Source organism: Salvia hispanica, chromosome 4, assembly GCF_023119035.1.
Source record: "Salvia hispanica cultivar TCC Black 2014 chromosome 4, UniMelb_Shisp_WGS_1.0, whole genome shotgun sequence".
Taxonomy (NCBI): Eukaryota; Viridiplantae; Streptophyta; class Magnoliopsida; order Lamiales; family Lamiaceae; genus Salvia; species Salvia hispanica.
This window is the reverse complement of record NC_062968.1, coordinates 8926606-8942333: the sequence shown is the minus strand read 5'-3', so window position 1 is coordinate 8942333 and position 15728 is coordinate 8926606. Positions and strand designations below refer to the sequence as shown.

Here is a 15728-nt window from a genome sequence, read left to right as displayed (position 1 = left end):
AAAAATGAAATATTATAAACTTTGTGGGGCAGACAAAATGAAAATAAGTGACAAACTTTCTAGGACGAAGGTAGTAAAAAATATGTTTCGGTTACATATAAAAAATACATACTAAGTATTTCTATGTTTCTAGGAAAAAATTTCTGTATAAATATGTATCACCGAAACATAATTGATTCAAATCACTCAAAGAGAGGATAAAATTGATGGGAAACTTTTACAAAAATTAGATCAAAGTCTGCTTAAATCCTTGATATTAGTTAAACCCAAAATTTCTGATATTTGGAGAAATATATCTTAAAATAAACTGCTCTACAAATAAAAAATTATTAAATATATTATTAAAATGATTGAAATCACTCAAATAGTGAATAAAATTGATAGGAAAATTTTACATAAATCGGAAAAAAAATGTTAAATCTATTATTAAACATTACTCTATCAGAGCCAAGTTTCGATCTTGGGACCTATGGGTTATGGGCCCACCACGCTTCCGCTGCGCCACTCTGATTTGGTATATACAAAATGTGTTATCAGTAATAGCCATCTCATTTTTTAAATTGAATGCAAAAAAAACAAAAACAAAAAATATTAAATTTGAGTTGAGAAAATAGAATACTTAATATTTTTATTAAATAAAAAATTAAAAAATTACAGATATGGAAGAAACTCTATCAGAGTCAGGTTTTGATCTTGGGACCTATGGGTTATGGGCCCACCACACTTGCGCTGCGCCACTCTGATTTGGTATTTTATAGAGTGTTATAATGAGAACTATTACTTCCCCATCCAATAGAAATAAGCTGAATTTCCTCTTTTGTCCGTCTCATTGAAATAGTCCTTATCTCTTTATGGAAACATTATTTCCTTTTATCTTACATCATCATTTGTGGGTCCATCATCCACTACATTATTTCAACTATTTTTTTTAACTCTTTTACTTTAAAATGCATACTAAAATTCGTATCGTTCCAAATTTGTAATAACCGCTCGTTTGTTTTCGTTCGGCTTAATTTGTAAGGGTTCACCAACATGGAATTGTGTCACTCTCTTGTTGCGTCATATTAAATAAGAACTCGTTACCTTGCATTGCTTAAGGGCCGTTTAAAATAATAATAATAATAATAATAATCAATGAATGAATAAATAGAGTTGGGATGAACTAAAACTACTCCATTACTATTTACGAGCCATAACTAACGAGAAAAAAAAAGATGAAGAGTTCGTTTTCTAGCTAAGAAAATGCAACTACTATCAAACACACTCTAGCTTACATAGTGAAACACATGGGAAGTAAGAATTTAAGAAAAAGGAAATGGGAATGCTAGTACACAATTTTACAAGTATGGGCTAAAAGGCTAAGAGCTAAGGCCGACTCTTTTACTACACGTTGGGCCTCTTCTTTTCCGAGCCCAAGCCGCACATCACCGCGACCCCACCCGGTCAGCCGGTGAGCCAAGGCAGCGAGCCTACCTCCCGGGACAGTTGGGTGGCAGCCAAGTGTCTCTTTCTCCTGCAAAAAGACAAACAAGTATATTAGATGCAAGGGGAGCAAGAGGGAAATTGAAGAGTACTAAAGCAGCCAACAGATTTCACTTAAGGAAGATGACAATAATACCTTTGTTAGAGTAGACCAAAAGACTTGCCAAAGGAAGCAAAGTCAGCCTGAACTCCCCTGCTCCCAACAGCCCTGCATTCCTCTCGCTGTACCTGCAAGGAGGTCAAACAAAGTGTATTAATGCAAGAGTACTTATGCTAGACACAACACCAAGCTAAATTAAATAAAAAGGGTGGTGGAGAATCAACAAAAAGGATTGTGGCAGCAATATACCTTAGTATACCATCAAAATGTCAGTTAAAGTTTGCTGCAAAAGATCAAGGAGGGGGGGGATATGCTGCTGGATAGAGACAAGAGTTTCAGCAGCCTCATTTAAGGCTTACAAGTTCACAATCAGCCTATAAAAATCCTCCCCACACCACATTCGAACTCCCTCCCACACTTCTCATAATAATCAGCAAAGTTTAGAGAGAGTAGAAAGCTTGGTGCCTTAGGAGCCAATCTCAAGCAGCAACAAGGGCAGCCTCACTACATCAAGAGGTAATCACCTCCACACCCCAACACCTTATCTTGCATCACGTTTAGATCAAACACCACATAATATAAGGACTTAGGGGCACAAGTATAACCACATTAAGTTCAGCTTCATAACAAATAGTGCAAGCAAACCATAGTCTGTTTCATAGACCAAGAATAATAGCAAATCATAACTATCTCCCTACAGCTTTCACACATAGTAGTTCATGAACCCAGCCCAACAATTAAATGAGCTCTATCCGAAGAGAAAATCAACAACAATTTATCATAGCTGCTGCCCAAACTCAAACTAGATAGACCAAGCTTAGACAAAAAAAAAGGGGGGGGAGAAGAACTTAGCTTCAAGGCCGACCGGTGGCGGCGGCGCTGGTCTACACAGCAAGCCGAACGGCGTCAGCTTCAGCCGTAGATGGCAGTGACGGCGCTTAGATGCCGTGAAAGGATGAGAGGCAACAGCGGCGATCCGCGATGGCGGTGATGGAGGATTCGTCGGAAAAAGGCCAGGAGAACGCCGGAAGCAGGGAGGAAGAGAGGCGACGCCTCTTTCCTGTCGGCGACCCCGCCGGTGAAAGATGAAACGACGATGGAACGGGAGGGCGCGACGGAGATGCCGAGGGCTCCGCCGCGACTCAAATTGAGAGCGCCTCACGGAGCCGCGACGACAGCTCCGCCTCGCTGAGTTCACGGCCGGCGTCGACGTCGGATTCGGAAGGCGGTGGAGACGAAGCGAGAGTTTTTGAGATGAGGCTAGGGTTTTGAAATTGGGGATTTTTTTCTAAGATGAGTTTGAGACCGAGGGTTGTGAGGGAGGGGCATCAAAATCTCCGGCGACGCAAGAGAAGCGCCGACCGGAGCTCCTAGCGACGGGCGACGAGGAGGCGCCGCCTCCTTCTCCCGCTTAGGGTGTCGGTCGAGAGAGTGAAGAAATGAGGGAGAAAGAGAGAGAGGCCGATGGATAGGGTAGGGAGTATTTGGGCCAATTTCTTCTTAATTAATTTGGTATTGGGCCTCCCTTATTTTTATTTGGTTGGGCCTCTTTAGTAATAGGTTGGGCCACCAAATAATTAAAGTATGGACCAAGAATTTACTTAAATCATGGGCCTTTATATGTTATGGATTAATTAATAGTCCGCAGATTAATTCCACGAAGATAAGTCTAATTTTTCCGGAAATTAGCAAGAGTGCTCAAGTGATTAATTTTAAGAAATTACGATACGCTAACGAGTATTTAGACCTCGAGCCAAATTTTTTAGTATGTTTAAATAAATGGCATGGGAGGTAGCACCCTCTAGTTAAGTGAATAATTTTACTAATTTAATTAAATCTACTGATTTAATTAATATTCAAAAATTCTAGGACTCTTCTAGAAAATTTAAAGGAAGAATAAAATGATCATCGCACTTAGGATGCATTCATGGATATCTCAAAAATCTAATTAAGTATCTTTTATTTCCTAAAGGGACGTCTTCGAACGTCATCTAAGACCGAGTTAAGGAAATTCCGGAAGGAGCTTTAGCTTTTGAGGTGGGCATTCTTTTAAAACGTGTTTTTAGTATGAAAATGTGATTCTTTGCTCAAGTATGTGGTCATGCCATGTTTTGTTTTATGATTACCTATCTGCTTGGCTATGCCAATTCAAGTTAAATCGAATTCGGGTCCCAGTAGGGCCGCAAACCCTACTCGGACTAGTGTACACATAAGGGGACCGTGAGCTAACAAAAGGGGTTGGCCGGTCCAGTGACCGTCGTGGAATGTGGCCACATTCCCGGTTCACACAAGGTTCAGATATGGTATATCTATGTTACGTGATTGCGCAATCAAATCTTTACTAAAGGAAAAGTATTTTAGTGACTCGGGTCTTTTAAGAAAAACCCCGTGATCACTCAACTGTGGCATTGACAATTAAATATAGAACTATTTTTGGCAATGTGCCCACTGAGTATATCAAATACTCAGCCCTGCATGTTATTTTCAAATGTGCAGGTTGAACGTGGACGAGCAGGCGAAGGTGTTGGGACAAGCATATTAAATAAGTAGTTAGGTAGCCCAAAGTAGCATGTCTTCATACGTGCTATTTTGTCTTGGACCCTTCCGCTGCAAAACTTAGAATTATGTACTAGCAAGCTTCGAACTTAGTCTTGTTACTCTGATCACGTTTTGACTATGTACCCATGTGCCTTTGATACTTTTGATTTGAGTAATTTCATCCTTTTTATGTTGTCCCTTGATTATTGAGAATTGTTTAGTCACGAAATAGCTACGCTCACTAGCACTAGGGAGTTGTGGTCGTGACAAAATTAGTCTATTTCTATAGGACAGAGGAAGTATATTCATTTAATTGAATGCAAAAAAGATGAAACCTTCCGCTACATTATTTCAACTATTTGTTTTCAACTCTTTTACTTTTAAATGCATATTAAAACTCGTATCGTTCCAAATTAGTCTATTTCTATAGAATGGAGGAAGTATATTCATTTAATTGAATGTAAAAAAGATGAAACTTTTAAATTTGTGGGGGAGAAAATAGAAAACAAAATATCTTTTTAAACAAAATTAGTGGTAAGAAAGCTACAGGTTATGATCTTGGGACCTTTGGATTATGTGTCCACTACACTTCCACTTCACGACTCTCATTCGGTATTTATAAAATGTGTTATTAATAATGGCAATCATTCTATATTTTTTAATTGAATAAAAGAAATCAAAATTTAATTTTCGAGTTTAAAAAATGGAAAACAAAATATTTTTTAAAAATAAAAAATTACGTCAAAAAATAGTTATATGGAACAATGCTGCTGTTGTGCCACTTTTTACTTAGAAATAAATAGTTTCTTTATATTTGAAATTGAAATACTCCCTTCGTCCCACTTTAGGAGTCCCAGTTGAGTTCGGCACGAGTTTTAAGAAATGTAAAGGAAAGTTGGTGAAAAAAGATAGTGGAATGTGGATCCTACTTTTTTATATTAGTTTTATAATAAAATGTGAGTGGAAAAAGGTTAGTGGAATGTGGGGCCTAATACCATTTATGGAATATTCCAACCGAGACGGCTAAAATGGGACACCCAAAAATGGTAAAACGGGTTTTATCATCGAATACTATTTGAAAAAAATGAGTTGTTCATTTTTAATAGGTTTATAACTAAGATAAAATTAAAAATAATTAATAAAATAAAGTAATTAAATAACTATTCTCTCTGTTCGTCATTAGAAGTTTCATTTTATGGCAACACGAGTTTTAAGAATAGTGGAATAGGGGTCCCACTTGTATATAGTAGTTTTAAATGAAATTTGAGTGAAATGAGTTAGTGGAAGGTGGGAACCTATTACACCTTATAGTAAAATTGAATCGGGACTTCTATTTGCGGACGGATTATAAAAGAAATAACAAAAAAGGAGATGTGTGGATGAAATAGAATAAGACGTACAAATAAAGAAAAATGTAATACTACTATTTTAAAAAAATAAAAAAAAAAAAAAAAAAAAGCAAACTATTTGAAGGAATAAATAATTCACCAGTTTCGATTAACAAAATCAACTCAATTATAACTATGTGTACTTCTAGTAATTTAAATATAAATATATTTATAAGTAATTTCAACATATTTAATTAAGCTAATATACTGTTATATATAAAATTGTAGTATATTAGTACAATTAATGTTATGCAATATTGTTCTTTTTTTGATAATGATATTAATTTAGTTTCACTTTATATCATTATTTATTGGTGTTTCATAATTACTTGGTTTAGCCACATTTGAATTCAATATAAACATATTTCAAATTTTGAGAAGTAAAAAGAATAGAAATATGAGTACATAAAAAACAATTCAATCTATACAACACTTAAATATAATAACTTAATTCAAAAAAATAATTCAAAAAATATAAAGTCCAATAAAAATATATAATTTTATCTTCCCTCTTGAGTTAAAAACCTATACAACACTTGAATTAAAACTATATTTTATTAATAAAAATGTACACCTACTATAAATTGCATAATTTTATAGTACCATTATTTGAAATAAAAAATTATAATCCAAAAAAAGCCCACTAAATATATTAGATTAGTAAGATAAGATAAGATATATAAATACTTATGAACGGAGTACTACTTGAAGCGAGGTTTCCACGATTTTTTTTATGTTTATCAATCTTTTAACTCCGCTCTATAATTAGTGGTATACATTTTATCTTCCCTCTTGAGTTAAAGTAACACCAAAATATTTTAAAAAATGTTAGTATGATGCAATATTGTTCTTGGTTTGATATTGATATTAATTTAGTTTTTCTTTTTATCATTATTATTTTGTAGTATTTTATATTTATTATTTGGTTTAGCCAAATTTAATTTCAATACTTGATAATATATTTACATTCCACAAATATTTTGAAAAGTCTAAATAGAGAAATATGAGTAATCAAAGACAAATCAATTCTATCTATATACTATGAATTTAATAACTTAGTAAAAAGACTTAAAATATTCATTTTCCCTCTTGAGTAGAAGTAACACCAAGTGTACGATCTAATATCAAGAAACTAACACATAGTATGCATGCGTATTAATAAGCATGTTCTTGTTATGCAATATTGTTCTTTGTTTAATAATAAAAATAATTTAGCTCCATTTTTCATAATTATTACTAGGTGTAGCCAAATTTAAATTCAACATTTCAAAATTTTCAAAAGTTTAATAGATAGAAATATGAGTAAATCAAAATAACTCAATTCTAACTATATACTATAAACTTAATTACTTATTAAAAAAATAATTTAAAAAATATATATTATACAAAGTCAATAGATTAGAAGTCCAAATTAATCTTAGCTTAAAATATAATAATAGAGTACAACACTTGAATTAAAACTCTATTCAGTTAAGAAAGATATAAGTACTATAAAATGAGGACATAGCACTATTTGAAATCTAAATTATATACTAAAAAATGTAACACAATTTAACACAATAAAAGCCTACTAAATATAAATAAAAGTCCAAACAATATACAATAAATTAATTATCATCCTAAAACCCTAATGCACATGCCACGCCTCCATCTCTCTCTCTCACCCTCCCTCCTCCTCCTCCTCCCTAATCGGTGGTGGGAGCCAGAGTACCGCTCCTTCTTCCTCGTCGGCTATCCTTCCACACAGCCTTGCCACCCGTCCCGCCGCCTTATCCGCCTCGCCGTCACGCCTTCCTCCTTCGCGGCGCTGCTCTGCTTTACTCGCCATGGCCGCCGCCTCACCCGCCGCTCGTTTCACGCCTCCGCTGCCTTGCTGCGGCCGTTGCCGGTAAAGATCGGATCTCTTCTTCCTCTTCTTTTTCGTCTTCACACCTTTCCCCCTATCTCTCTCGCCCCGGATCCGTCACTTTCTCGTAGCAAGTCGCTGCCTTGCCGCCACTGTCCCGCCTCCATCAGCCTTGCCGCCTTCGTCACCCATCGTCGGAGCTGTCGCCGGATTTCAAGAGTCCTGCTATGCTGCAATCAAAAATAAAATTATCAGTAAACCAATCAATAAAAATGTAGATTCAATTAAAGGTGGGTGTATGTATGGGTGTTCTATCTTGTTTGAGAAGCCACTGATTCATTAGACCAATTTTTTGTCCAATAATATCTGCCTCTTTTTTTTCCAATGGTGGTCATTTCTCAAAATGACCAAAAGGGTAAACAAAATAGCTTTACATTTTCCCTCCAAAAAGGATAAAATTATCTTTTCACCAAACTGTCACTTTAGATTAGTAAGATACCAAAATGATAAAATGACTCCACTATTATAGAATGAAGAGAGTACTAATCTCTCATTTCCATGGCATAAGAATTTATTAAAAATGGATAAAATAAAATAAACTCTTCACATTAGAAATAAATAAGTAAAAGAACATAAGAGCGCTACTATTACATCCTATAATTTTAGAGTTTAGTAACTCAATGTACAGGTGAACCCAAACCATAGTTAAAAACATAATAATTAACAAACTATTCTCTCTGTCCCAAGGAAGATCTCATTTCTTGGGTGACACGGAATTTTATACTCCCTTCGACCCATAATAGATATCACACTTTCATTTTTAGTTTGTCCCACAAAAGATGTTACATTTCTTCTTTTGGAAAAAGTTCACTCTCACATCAATTATAAAATTATATTTTCTCTCACCACTTAACACACAAAATAACATCTCCTAAAATCATGCTCAATTTTCCAAGTGTGACATCTACTATGGGACAAAGAGAGTATAATTTTATTTTATATGTAAGTGTAGAGAGTAATGTCAAAGAGATGGAATAAAATAGAGATGATATTAAGGTGTTTCCATTTTTAGTAATGTGTCATCTTAGTTGGGACAAACCAAAAAGAAAAGTGGGTCATCTTAGTTGAGACAAACCAAAAAGAAAAGTGGGTCATCTTTAGTGGGACGAAGGGAGTACTAGACAAAACCAACCGATTCAGTCTTCTTCTTCATTCTCTGGATTTCCTTGACTGCTTGATCTCCATCCCATAAACATATGTGCAATTTCCATTTTCGTCCGTCCCACAAAAATATGTGCATTCCATTTTTGAAAAGTTATATTCCCTCTATCCTACTTTAGGAGTCCCGGTTAGAATATTCCATAAATGGTAATAGGCCCCACATTCCACCAACTTTTTTCCACTCACATTTTATTATAAAACTAATATATAAAAGTAGGACCTATATTCCACTAGTATTTTTTTTCACCAACTTTCTTTTATATTTCTTAAAACCTGTACCGAACATAAATGAGACTCCTAAAGTGGGACGAAGAGAGTATCAATTTAATAATATAGGTCCCACTATCCACTAACATTACTTTAGTACTCCCTCTGTCCCACAAAAGATGTCACACTTTCCTTTTTAGTTTGTTCCACAAAAGATGTCACATTTTCCTTTTTGGAAAAAGTTCTCTCTCACATAAATATAAAAATTATATTTTCTCTCACATTTAACACACAAAACAAAACCTCCTAAAATCTCATGCCGTCCCACAAGTGTGACATATTTTATGGGACGGAGGGAGTACCATTCTCCTCCTCATTCTTATTTTACCATACCATTTCCTTCCTCTTTCTTAGTACTTTACTAATTTTATCTTAATTCACATGTGCCTATTGCTTGTATTTTTATGAGACGGAGGGAGAGTTTGATATCTTATGTTCGACTTTGGTCACGAATGGAGTATTTATAACCTTTCTGTTTTATTTTTCTCTTCATTACATTCTTTTCGTTTCTTTAGTGCATTTCTAATTTTATAATTTCAACTCTTTTCTATGTATTTTTCATTTTTTTCATAGTAATTATACTTTTTTTTCTTTTACTCTTTTCAACACGTTATATACCCAATTTTTGTTTACAATATTTGTTATTTTATGCTAAAGTATGTGGATATCCTACTATCGTAATTTAGTTTCCAAAGAAAATCCTTAAAGGCTCAAAATAGCCTGCTAGGAGACTTTTGAGAAAATGATACAATTGTGGGTACGAAGAATGCTGATCTTCGATTCTTAGAGTATCTAGACCTCAGGGGTCGCATCACAAATATCTCTATAATATTTTCAATCAACTTATAAAAGATAGTCAATGCATCTTTGGTAGGTAGCAACAACATTAGGACATTCTACTATAAGCAAAATTTCTATATGGATAAATAAAAGTAATTATATCATAGCTACAATATTCATCTTAAAAGCAATAATACTCATATTTCCCTAATATATCAAACATTTGGTTAATAAATGATAAATAGAAGTGATATTTTCTAGTGGGTGCGTATACAACGCGGTAATTAATACTCCCTCTATTCCACTACAAGTGAGCGATATGCACGGATTTTGCACTGTTTTAAGCTATTATTTGGTCTGTTTTGACTCTCAAAGTTGCATTACATGTCCATTATTTCCATATTTGATCCATTTTGGTATTTTGACGTGTTTTGTGAGAAATGTCCAAAGTAGAGCTGAAAATGGCATAAAAAGGTCAAAATACGAAAGCTGGAACAGAAGGCAACCCAGCGGGCCGCTGGCGCACGCCAGAGATCGCTGAAAACCAGTCCAGAGCGTTCTGACTCTCTCCAGCGGCCCATTGTACCTGTTCGCACGCAGGAGTCCCAGTTCAAACCCATTTTTCTGGCGATTCTAAAGTCCGATTAGGGCGTGCTGTATACCATTCTCTTCGTCTTTAAAAGATCTTTGCGATGGTATCTTGAACATCCCAATCGGAGCTATGTAGAAAAAGTTATAGTCATTCTACGGGTCAAAAAAAGGAAAGTAGACATTAACTTGTAAAGCCAAATCTTTTCCTTAATCTATGTGTCAAAAAATTTTCATATTTGCTATTACTTGGAGTAAATTTCTTACCAAGTTGAAATTCTTTTCAAGCGTATATATATCTTATAACCTAGTAATTCATAATATTCATCATTCTTGACACACATTCGCAGCTTCCTAAATTGGGGAGCCCCCAAAGTTAGATGTGTTGACACACATTCATAGCTTCCAAAATTGGAGAGCCCCCAAAGATATTGACAGTGCTTTGACTCTATAACCCTATAACCTAATTCATAATATTCAATATTCTTAGTATCACAATGCTTTGAGTCTTGAACTTGGATGTGTTGGATCAACAATCAGCACTACACAAGGACCATATATAGAAGAGCCATGTATACCTATCAACAACACAAGCAAAAAATATAAACAACACAAGCAAAAAAGAGAACACTTGTTGTAAGACACTCGATGCAATGCCACTTTCACGAAATTAAATGGGAAGGGGAAAAAGAATCTCAAAAAATTGAAGAAACGTGCTCTCTCGTAAGATGAAATATTTCAAATGTAGAAATTTATCAATACAGTAGAGAAGATGGAAGTTCTGTTTGCCAGCCAAACCATCCCATTTGCATTGCACTATTTGGATTCTAAGAGCAACAACCCAAATAATCTGATGTTCATAATAGCTTGACTTTGCATAATAGCTTGACTTTGCAGGTGTGGCATCATACAATCACTTACATTTGAAAATAGATACACAAAAGAGTAGGTTATACTAGTTGGTTTAGCTCAAAGTGAGTACTTTTCCATTTTCGCTGATGGAGTAGACCTGCACAAACCGAACCTGACCAGCGGTTCAGAACCGCCAGTTTGCTAACTGGAACCAGCACGACAGTTCATACGGTTCGGTTCAGGTTCCAGATTTTGAGAAACCGTAACCGCCAGTTCGACGGGTCAAACCGCCGGTGCAAACTGTTCAAAGTAAGACTCCGCCTAGGGGTATAGGCTTACAGGCAATGCAGGTGTAGGCGTGCATAAAATCGGCGGCCGGTTTTCGTCAAAAACTTCATGTTTGAACAGCCGGTTCATACCGGTTTCCAACAGTTCCGACAGTTTTTTAGGTGACAGGCATAGGGGCACAGGCGTAGGCCTGAAAAGTGGTCAGAAACCGCCAGTTTTGGTCCGAAACCGTGGACTGAACTACCAATTTCGGCGATGAACCGACTGAATTTGAAATTTAATTTTTTTTTAAATCTAATTTCTCCCAATTTTTCTCCTATAAATACCCCCTTCCTTATCATTTGTACTCACCCCATTCTAGTGTTGACAAGGATTTCTCTTCTCAATCTCAATTTATTTATTCTCTATCCCCATTGTCTCTAATATGCTCAAGTTATTTACTTACCATTCAATACTCCATAGTCCATAATCCATACTAGTACTACTTTCACTTTGCAATATGTCGTCTTCTCATGTTAGTGATGAGGACAAAGGAATTGCCCAAGATCAAAGTAGTCGTCCTCAAAGATCAAGGTGACCTAGTCCTCGAGGAGTTATGGAAGAGGTTTCCCGAGTGGCGACTGAACGCATACAAGTAAGTTCTAATTTCATAAAATTATTTGTAGAGTTCATAATTTCATAAGAGTTCTTGATTATTTTTTTTGTGTGTGTGTTCCTAATCCATATCTTCTATTTATATAATATTTGTAGATTGAAGATCATAGGATTGCTATGCTACTCACTCAAATGCAACAAGATGAGGGGAATGGTGGTAGTTTCCGGCAACAAGATGACAAGTACGACGTGGCTATAATAGTCGGACTCGGACAACAACAATGTTTATGGATCTTGTTCTCGTATTCCGTCGAGCACCGGTGCAAATGAGGACATACCTCCTCCCACCGGTAAAAAGGCATTGAAATCTAATATGTTTGTTAAACATTACAAGAAGGTCCCAGAGCTAGTTCCAAGTCCTGATGATTTGCTCTCTCAAGAAGAGACATCGGAGTTTCATGCACATTGTACCTATTGTCCCAAAGTCTACAAATTTGCGAGTGGTGGGGGATATGGCACTCTCCGTCGTCATTTGACGAGAAAGCATCCGGTAGAATGTGGCATTACCGCTACCCAAACCCAACTAAACTTCCCTTCCGGTAGCTCAGGTTCTACTCAATCAGGTGCACCTCTTTTTAAATATGATCCTAAAATATGACTGACGTTATGACTATATGGGCTATAATGAAGCATTTTCCTTTTGATACTTTTGATGACAAAAAATATGAGGTAACTATGCAAAGTGCTTTTAATGTAGCTACAAACAAAATAAGTAGAATGACCGTTCAACGATCTACCATTCGACAATGTTTGGAAAAAATAGTTGAATTATCACGTTATTTAGTCAACTTGGGACACAAAGTGAATATTTGCTCCGATGTATGGACTAGTGTTTTAATAAACTTTCATACATGGGCATTACAGTTCATTTTGTGGGCAATAATTGGACTATGAACAAGCATTTAATTGGTTTTAGAGAATTCACACACTGTACCCGAAATTACTTCTTTATTTATTCAAGTTTTGAATGAGTTTCAATTATGCAATAAGATATTTTCTGTTGGTTTTGATAATGCAACTGCTAACACTGCAAGTATTAGCGAGTTGATTGCGGCTTGTTCTCCGATTATTGATGGTAAGTATTTTCATCAAAGATGCATATGTCATATTTTGAATTTATGTGATGCGCTTGAATTATGGCAAAAGCATGTTACTCCTATTACAACTACCGTTAGATTGATCCATAAAAGCCGCTTATTGGCAAGGCTTGGGAAAAATATTATCATCAAAAGAAGGTAAAGTATACAAATTTTATCATGGATGCATTTCATAGATGGAACTCGACATATTATTGTTTGAATTTTACTTTGGGGCATCAAGATGCTTGTGTGATTTTTTTAGAACTCATCTCATTTCTGATTGATATCTGTCGCATAGTTGTTGGGAGCGAAGCATGAGTTTATTTAAATTTTTCAAAAATTTACAAAAATGTGACCGTTGAATTATCTGATGTTTATTATTGCACAACTGTTCATATTTTAGAACATTGCATGTATATATCACTTGCTTTTAAGACAGCGATGAAAAATGCTACATCTTCTGGTTAATTGATGTGTGTGTTATATTATATGATTGACAAATGGCTTAAGTATTTCAGTGTGATTCCAATGGTGTTTTTGATTGCAAAGGTCTTGGATCTGAAATGGAAATTAGTCGTTACCTTCAAGATTTTAGATTTTTATTATAACAACTTGAGTATTATTGATCTTGGTCCACTTCAAGCATTGTAAGAGGATACCAATGACGAATTGGGAGTAAACCTATCTGAAACATTTCAAATAAACCTCCTGAACCGGTTAGTTGTCCAACATACCTTCGAGTATAACATGCGTGCTCTCTGTACCGAATATGAAACCAAGTATAACAGTACCCACCAAGTCAGATCTAGGCCTACCCCTCAACAACTTGATTTTGGCTTCAGATTTCATTATGATGACCCCGACGCGTAATCACAATTAGTTGATCTATACAGCTACGGCACTGGCGGAAGGAGCTCGGCAGGTATGGTAAGTGAGTTAGATTTATATAACAATTCACGCTTTTCTTTAATGATGAAGGTCCTACTCCCGCCCAAATTGATGTCCTCGATTGGTGGGGAACACACAAGAACGATTTTCTCATACTTGCGTCAATGGCCAAGGAGATTTTTTTTATATTCTGCTTCCACTGTCGCCGTCGAGTCCGCTTTCAGTGTTGGAGCATGTGTCTTGGACGAAAAAAGAAGTAGCCTCTCCGCGAGAAATATGGAAAACGTGATGTTACTTGATGCTTAATCCAAAGCTGACATGAGAGAACAAAAATCAAATTGGGACGCTCGTGTAGAGGAAGAATGCGAATAATACACCGGGGATGAAGCATAGGCCAACCGTCAACCGCCGGCCAAGCCAAATAGGTAAGTAAGGTAAGAGAACTACGTGGGCTTTGATTCCCCAATGCAATTGAGCATTGAGGATACATAGACACCTCAACTTAAATTTTAAATTTAAGTTGAGCTCAAGTCCTTTTTCCTTTATTTGTTTTTTTTTCATTTGTTTCAACTTTAAAAAATACAAATCACAATTAAATAATTGTATTTGTATATACTCTAATCGGTGAAGGAGACTTCTCTATAGGACAAAATCCGTAAAACTTTTGATAATTCTACCGAAATTATTGATTGTTAAACTAAACTAAATATTTAAGATTGAATTGTTACATGTATCCTCAATTTAGTTATATAGAAACATATCATTCGCCGATCAAGAGTATATACTTATAAGTTTATTGCTCAAAACTTCAAGTCTTTTTTGTAGGTCTCTATAAGTATATTATTTAATACTTCAAGACTTTGAAAATTGTAATCGGTATAACTTATAACTGTAACTTGTAGTCTCGTTGCAACTTTCATCCTTATTGTTGGAATTTTATTTATACGCTTTTTATATATAAATAAAAACCAAAAAAACAAAAATATTAAATAAAAATTGAACCGCCAAACCGGACTGGAACCGTCGGTTTTGGCCCAAAACCGGTGGTTTTTTGAACTAGAACCGCTGAACACCATGCCAGACCGGTTCATGTTCAAGGATTTTTTTGAACCGTGAACCGCCAGTTTTGAATAGGAATCGGCGATTTTGGAATTGTGTTCATGTCTACTGATGGAGTAATCAATTACCATATTTTAATAATCATTTTGAATTGATTTAAATTTTTTAAAATAATTTGATACAAGCACTATAGTTAGAAAGGTTCGGAACCGGCGGTTTTTGAAGGTCTACTGATGAAGTAATCAATTTATCATAATTTAATAATCATTTTGAAACAAATCAAATTTTAGTAAATAATTTGAAGCGCCATTGTTAGAAATTAACTTTTAAAATTAATTTTACTTAGATTCATAATATGGAATTGAAGATGTTCTAATACTGGAGAAAATATATTGATTTGGATATCTTGTCAGTTATGACAAGTAAACGCTCACTAAAGTTGACGAGGGCCCATTTGCCGACCATTTCTTAGTTTGACTAAAGACAATTTTAAAATCTAGTCTAATCATTGTTTATTAACATAAATAATAGTATACAAGTGTGTTCACAAAGAAGAGTACAGTCCATAAAGTTTGTTTCTGATTTGATTCCCTTCAAACCTCAAGATCTTTCGTTTACATTATACATATCGTCAATGAGTTAAAGTTTTATTTTGTTTCACATTTTCAGCTGAAAATTTTCAATATGCTATTTTATAG

General features: G+C 35.2%; 1 long non-coding RNA gene and 1 other non-coding gene across 3 annotated transcripts; both read right to left on the bottom strand.

Annotated features, from left to right (window-relative positions):
- Window positions 1-439: 439 nt before the first annotated feature.
- Window positions 440-511, bottom strand: TRNAM-CAU. Its single transcript has one exon. It is a non-coding gene; the product is annotated as a tRNA-Met (tRNA).
- Window positions 512-1158: 647 nt separating this feature from the next.
- Window positions 1159-3039, bottom strand: LOC125218097. Of its 2 annotated transcripts, XR_007175880.1 has the most exons (3): window positions 1832-3033; window positions 1619-1710; window positions 1159-1513 (listed from the first exon to the last, which is right to left on the bottom strand). It is a non-coding gene; the product is annotated as an uncharacterized LOC125218097 (long non-coding RNA). The 2 variants fall into 2 exon arrangements; XR_007175879.1 differs by having other exon boundaries at window positions 1619-3039.
- Window positions 3040-15728: the final 12689 nt, after the last annotated feature.